At 38.2% G+C, this 6,693-nt stretch overlaps 1 protein-coding gene across 3 annotated transcripts in view; it reads left to right on the plus strand.

Annotated features, from left to right (window-relative positions):
* Nucleotides 1-6,693, plus strand: part of FMN1 (formin 1) — a 190,066-nt gene that overhangs the window by 121,429 nt on the left and 61,944 nt on the right. The window lies entirely within an intron of this gene.

Below are 6,693 nucleotides of genomic sequence, written 5' to 3' on the forward strand. Positions count from 1 at the left end.
TGGGACCAAAAAAATATTCTTTTGCTTAAGATTCATTTTTTTCTCCAATCTATGAATTGGCTCTCCGAAATAATACTATGGTTCGAATCATGTTGGTATGCTATGTTGGTTTAACTGCACTGGCACTGATGGAGCAAAAAGGCCGTGAACATTGTCACCAAGAAGGAAAGAAGACATTGCAGAAAGAGTTTATTCAGAGCCAACAGACATTGCAGAAAGAGTTTATTCAGAGTTTATTCCCCATGCACCGCCAGTGATGTGCATTTTCTGGAAAAAGTAGAACTGGAAAACATTTATTTGCTTTAAATAATTTTTCCAGTTCCCTTTGTGAAATTTATGGGAGGAAAAATTGGGAAGTTCTCACCAAAAAGAAACTGAATTAAATTCTGAAGCATCTGCAAATGTAAAAGATGGTTGACTTCTCCAGTCTTTTGACAGCAGTTCTAAATTCATTTTTGACACAAGAAACATCTATTTAGAGTAATTCCAGTATTTGGTGGGCTTCCCTAGAATGGCTTAAGTTCCATAAAGATCCCATCTGACACTGGAAGCTAAACAAACTCAGCCTTAGTTAGTACTTGGATGGAAGACTACCAACAAATGCTGGGTGCTGTAGGGTATTCTTCAAATAAAGGACTGGCAAACAACCTATCATTTTTGGCTCTTTAGTGAAAAGATTATCATATCAAAGAGAGAAAATAACATTGAGGATAATAGCTTCTCTGTTGTCCATTATCTATAACTGGCTTCATGTAATTACTAGCATGTGCTCTCATTTATGCTGAGTGTCAATATTTTGAAGATTCTTTTTTTAAAAAAATGAGGTATGTCTGTTATCATACTTTCTGCTTATTTTGTAATTGTGGGGGAAAATAAATATTATAATATTTTATACTTCATTTCGAAAAAAGCTTCACAATTTTGCTTGAGAATGCTACCATGTCCCCCAGTCCAAATATATTTATACATCAGTGGCCAAGTTATTTTTCATTAGTTCCAGTGACAAATACAATTAAGAATCACTTTCATTACTTCTAGAAGTTTTTTTATTACTATATGTTGTAAACTCTTGTGTCTTAAATGCTGTGGTTGAAAATTAGACTGAATCATCAGAACTTCTCAGGGACTCCGAAAGTAACTTCCTTTCCTTGGAACGAAACATGAAAATTTTCCTTGGGATAAAACTTAGGAGATTTGCAAAATAATTTAAATGCAGAATTTGTAAGTAACTAGTAATTGTTGTTGTTGTTGTTGTTGTTGTTGTTGTATGTTACAAGTTTTGGAACTTTAAAGGCAATATTAGTGACTAACTACATGGGGATTAAGGCTGTAATTAATTACTGCATAAAATAACTGTATAGATTCAATGCAAAACCACAGGTAAAGGTAGAGGTTTTCCCCTGACAGTAAGTCCAATCGTGTCCGACTCTGGGTGTTGGTGCTCATCTCCGTTTCTAAGCTGAAGAGACAATGTTGTCTGTAGACCTCCAAGGTCATGTGGCCGGCATGAATGCATGGAGCACCATTACCTTCCCACCAAAGCTGTACCCAGAGCTCTACTCACATTTGCATGTTTTCGAATTGCTAGGGCAAAACCATTGTACTTTGTTAAAGAGTTTATGTCCTTAGGGGCTTAGACTTGTACTTACCCTGTTATGATCTAAAGCAGGGGCTCTCAAACTTTTTCAGCTGCAGAACTCTTTTTGAAGCAAAGGTTTCCTGTGGAGCCCCCAAAATGTTTGTATATTATACAGGGTTAGTCAAAATGAATAGGCCAATAAGAAAATTAATTTTAGACGAATGTATGTTTATTGTAACCAAACTACAGCTATGTATCGACAGATAAATTATCAAAGTTTTGTCTCACCTTCAGAGATGTTCGATATGGGCGCCCCGTGTGACACGGCAGACGTCCAAGCGATAGTCCAGTTCATTCCACATCCGTTGCAGCACATCCGACGTAATGGCATCGAATGCAGCACATATGCGCTGTTTTAAGTCGTCCAAGGTCAGCGGTAATGGAGGTCGGAACACAGTGTCTTTCACATACCCCCAGAGAGAAAAGTCGCATGGTGTGAGGTCGGGGGACCTGGGGGGCCACAGGAGGAATGGAAGATCAGTCACTCCAGCACGGCCAATCCAACGTCTGGGAAGGTGTTCGTTGAGGTACTCGCGTACACTGTTGTGCCAATGCGGAGGGGCACTGTCCTGTTGGAATACGAAATCGGGCACTTTCTCTTCTAACTGTGGCATCAACCATTCAGACAACATGTCAGCGTACACTATGCCTGTTACGGTTTTCTCCGCGAAAAAGAATGGGCCAAACACGTGACGGTTGGTTATTGCACAGAAAACGTTTACCTTCGGCGAATCCCTTACATGTTCCAATACGGCATGAGGATTTTCAGATCCCCAAAAGCGGAGATTATACCTATTGACCTTCCCGCACAGGTGAAACGTTGCCTCGTCACTGAAGACCAGTCTGTTGGCAAAGCCTTCCTCCTCTAGTCTTCGCTGCATTGATTCGCAAAAATCGTGTCGTTTCGAATAGTCACCTTTTTTCAAAGCCTGCACCATTTGCAATTTATACGGCTTGAACTGCAAACGTTTGCGTAACACGCGCCACACAGTTTTTTGCAGAACGTTCAATTCCATGGAAACACGATTTGTCGACTTCTGGGGACTTCGTTGAAAGGATGCACGAATGGATTCCACTGTGTCTTCGGAGACACGCGGTCGTCCTGTGGTTTTACCCTTGCATAAGCAGCCCGTCTCCTCAAATTGCTTTACCCACCTCGCAATGGAATGTCGATGAGGTGGTTCCTTGCCATACTTGGCTCGAAATTCTTGCTGGACCGTAATTACTGACATTGTTTTAGCAAATGTCATCACACAAAACGCCTTCTCTTTGCCTGATTCTGCCATTTTGAAAACAGCGACTCCTAGCGACGCCTAGCGGCATTAACGTACATGTGTGTTGCTCAAAAAAAACTTTGATAGTTTATCTGTCGCTACGTAGCTGTGGTTTGGTTACAGTAAACATACATTCGGGTACAATTACTTTTCTTATTGGCCTATTCATTTTGACTAACCCTGTATATTATATTGCATATAATGTATATACATTAGGTATGGATCGGGCAAGTGGCAGATAGATGGAGAGTATTTGTGTGAACTAATTCACACAGGTTAACCCACCTCAGGTTAACCTGTGACCCATCACGGGTTTTTGGGCCTGTCTGGAAGGGTTCTCATTGCCTTTTCTTATGTAAGATATTTCTCATTCTGGCTTAGAGTATATAAGCCAGGTAGGTGTAAATTATTCTTTGTTTCCAAATAAGAACATTTTAGGCAATTTGTTATAGAGTGTCACACATGCTATCTGTGTACCCACAAGACTTAGGGAGACTTTTCTTTGGACTGGCCGAAGTTAGGGAAAATGTGTTTCAGAGATTTTCAGACATATTATTTTATAGTTTTTCATCCCGCACAAACTTCAGTGTACAACAGATATTCATGCTTGTGGGATCTGTCTTGCTTTTCATTAGAAACTTGGATCTACAAACCAAAGTTTGGTGAAAAGAAATGCATTAAAATTAAAGAATTCTAACACTTAGAATTTCTTTTGTGTACCCAAACTGAATTGAGTTCATTGTCTGTAATTTCAGCTGCATAATTGACTGTAATGCTGGTGCTATATTTAGGCAATTTGGAATCAGAAATCGTTTTTGCTCTATTCCATACAAAATGCAACATTCTCGGTACTTCCAAGTTTGTGGAACTACAACTTCCATCAGTATTAAGCAGCATAACCAGTTGTGAGTAATGCTGGGAGATGTATTCCAACAACATCTAGCGCCCAGCTCTGATCTCTTGCAAATCACACAGAGATTACCAATAGAGTCAGATCTATTTCCTGCTTAACTCTGGGTGGGAAGGAAAGGGTGTTATTTTGATTTTCAACTTTGAGTACAAAAATGTCTAAAGTTGGCACTGCCTGAAATAATTTCCATGTTTGCACCATGGAAAAAAAACAAACTATGGGTAGCAGCATTTACATTCTTGTCACAGGGTCTGGAGATTCTGCATTCATTTCAGTTGTATATTTAGTAATGAAAGAAGAGACAGACAGTAGGCTGCCACCTCTGTTGCTTAGACATTCTCTGCCAGCTGGCATCGCATTATCATCAAAGAGCAACTACGAGGATGTCAGCTGCTTACATACTACTGTCATCTTTGCACAAAATGCACATTTCTGTGAATTCAAAGCATCTTTCACTAGCTGAAGCCAAATGGAACAATCTTCTTTTGGCAAACCAGAATTTGGTGCATTATCTGTTCCACTAAACTAAATGTCATACAGGCAGTCTGTGGCTTACAAACAAGATTGGTTCTGTAGGTTTGTTCTTAAGTTGTATGTACTTGAATGTAAGTCAGAACAGGTACATTTAAGTGTAACCCTCTCCAAGTGTGTGTGTATCAGCTTTGGTTAGCACCTCTGTGGTGTTTGTTTTGTTGTCTGTGCCTCCGTTCAGAAGATTTCACATTGCTTTATGTCCCTGTGACAACTGGATTTTAAAAATGTTGGTTTGTCATGGAAACAAAGATTGGTGATCAAACTTCAGTGGAGACACCTTGTTCCCATGATAACTCTATAAGAATGAATTTCACTTCCTAGGGATAGATTTCCTCTCAGGGCGCTTCCACACAGAACCTATAATTTGGGAGAGAATAGGTTAAAAAGTGGGGTGGCTAGATGATAATTGTGCTAAATATGTGCTCAATCGCCACAATGAAAGGAAAATCCATTTCAAAAAGGTCCTCCTTTATCCTGATTCCAGGCGAAAAAAGTGGCCCTGTAGTCATGTGTGGCCCTGTATTCATGTAAAGTTTGTGTTTTCCCTCTTTACCCCTATGGAGAATGCTTACAGCCCATGCTGGTTTAAAAATCCCAAAACGGTTGTTCAGGATAAACCTAATCCATCATTAATTTACCAGTTGAAACCAACAATTGCCTACTTTGGGACCAAACTACAATCTATAATAAACATGGCTGACATTTTGAAAGTTTGCTTAAGGAAGCCTTTTTTATTCTGATCAGTGTGACCCTGATCTAGAATGAATGAATGAACGATATCAGGTACGTTCAGTTTTCTAAAACTATCGCTATTGTTTTTTCAAATGTGTTTTCCTTAAAAAAAAAATCAAGGACAAATATAGTTGACCTTTTTTAGCCATGGATTCTGTATCTACAGATTTAGTTATCCATGGCTTGACTATATCAGCAAACCTGATTTTGTTATTTAAGGGACCCCATTTGACTAATCCATTTGTATATAATGGGACTCAAGCATCCATGGCTTTTGGAATATTGGTCTTGGAGCCACAGAACCACTGTAGTAACTCAGCTTGTGCTCACATTTTCTTATGTCAATGTTCTTTTAAAACTGATCATTATTTAGGAAAATGAAATTACAATGCCACATGCCATGGGGTGAAATTCTTTCTCTATGTAGATATACAAGAGTTTCTATTGCTAAAATAACTCCAAGTATATAAAAAATGCCTTCAATGTAGGACAAGAAAATGTGTGAAGTTCTAGTTATTGTAACACTACAACTTCAGTCAACAGACTAGACAGGATTTTTTAAAAACCATATTGTCTTAATAACTCTTTAATATCTCTGATTGTACTGTATTCTTTTTTACTAGAGATCTGAAGTGTGTTCATAGTATAATTAATTTAATTCTATTTTAATATTTATGTTTGTCTGTCTTCTAATTGTTTTGCTCTTTTAAACTTGAGTCCCAATTCTTGGAGGAAGAGAAGATAAAATTAATATAATTATAATATTAATAAATGATAGGAGCTAGAGTCCAACAATGTCTGGAAGCTACAGATTCTTCACAAATGGCGCAATAATGCATCACACAGAAACACGCACATGCACACACACCTCCATTAGGATGTAAAATGTTGGCACAAGAGTACAGATTAAGAAAGTTTAAGACAATGAACCCTTTTCTCTGCCTGTCCATTCTGTCTTTGATATGGTAAATTCCTAGGTGGACCTTGAATCTGACTACTTACAACTCTTCTGGTATCCAGTGAGAAAAATACCAGTCATGCAGGAATTTTGTTCAGGCGGTTTTAGGTAGCCTGAGCTACCTAGTTTGATAGCTTCTAATTCTGACCATATGTACTTCTTCTCATAAAAGGCAATAAATATAAGGCTTGCTTTGTTCTGAAGTGAACCTCTATTATTCTTAAATTATAGAATATTAAGGGTATTTGCAGTTTAAAATAAGATACTAGAGGGAGAAAGTTGTGTGAGTTAACCTTAGTCCTATCTTCAGAGCATACCTACAATTTGTAGAGGCATCTCGGTGTAGTCGTTTCAAATGTCATATTGCCTGGTATGAGGTATAGTCTGGAAAGATTTTGCCTCAAACTAGGCATGCCTAATGTGGTTTATGACAGCCTATGAATTTTCCTCTGAAAAGGGTCAGTCTGCAGGTCAGTGAATGCTATACAAATTGCACTCTACTTAAGCCTATAATTACCCCTATTAGATGTTAATCTGCTGCCAAGTTAATCAAATAATGTATACTTTTAGAAATGTCTACGATAAGCTTGCCGTTTAACTGAAACTTAGGCCCTAAATGTTTTTCCTATCCATTATTTTTTTTTAA

The sequence above is a fragment of the Anolis sagrei genome, chromosome 1, assembly GCF_037176765.1.
Source record: "Anolis sagrei isolate rAnoSag1 chromosome 1, rAnoSag1.mat, whole genome shotgun sequence".
Lineage (NCBI taxonomy): Eukaryota > Metazoa > Chordata > Lepidosauria > Squamata > Dactyloidae > Anolis > Anolis sagrei.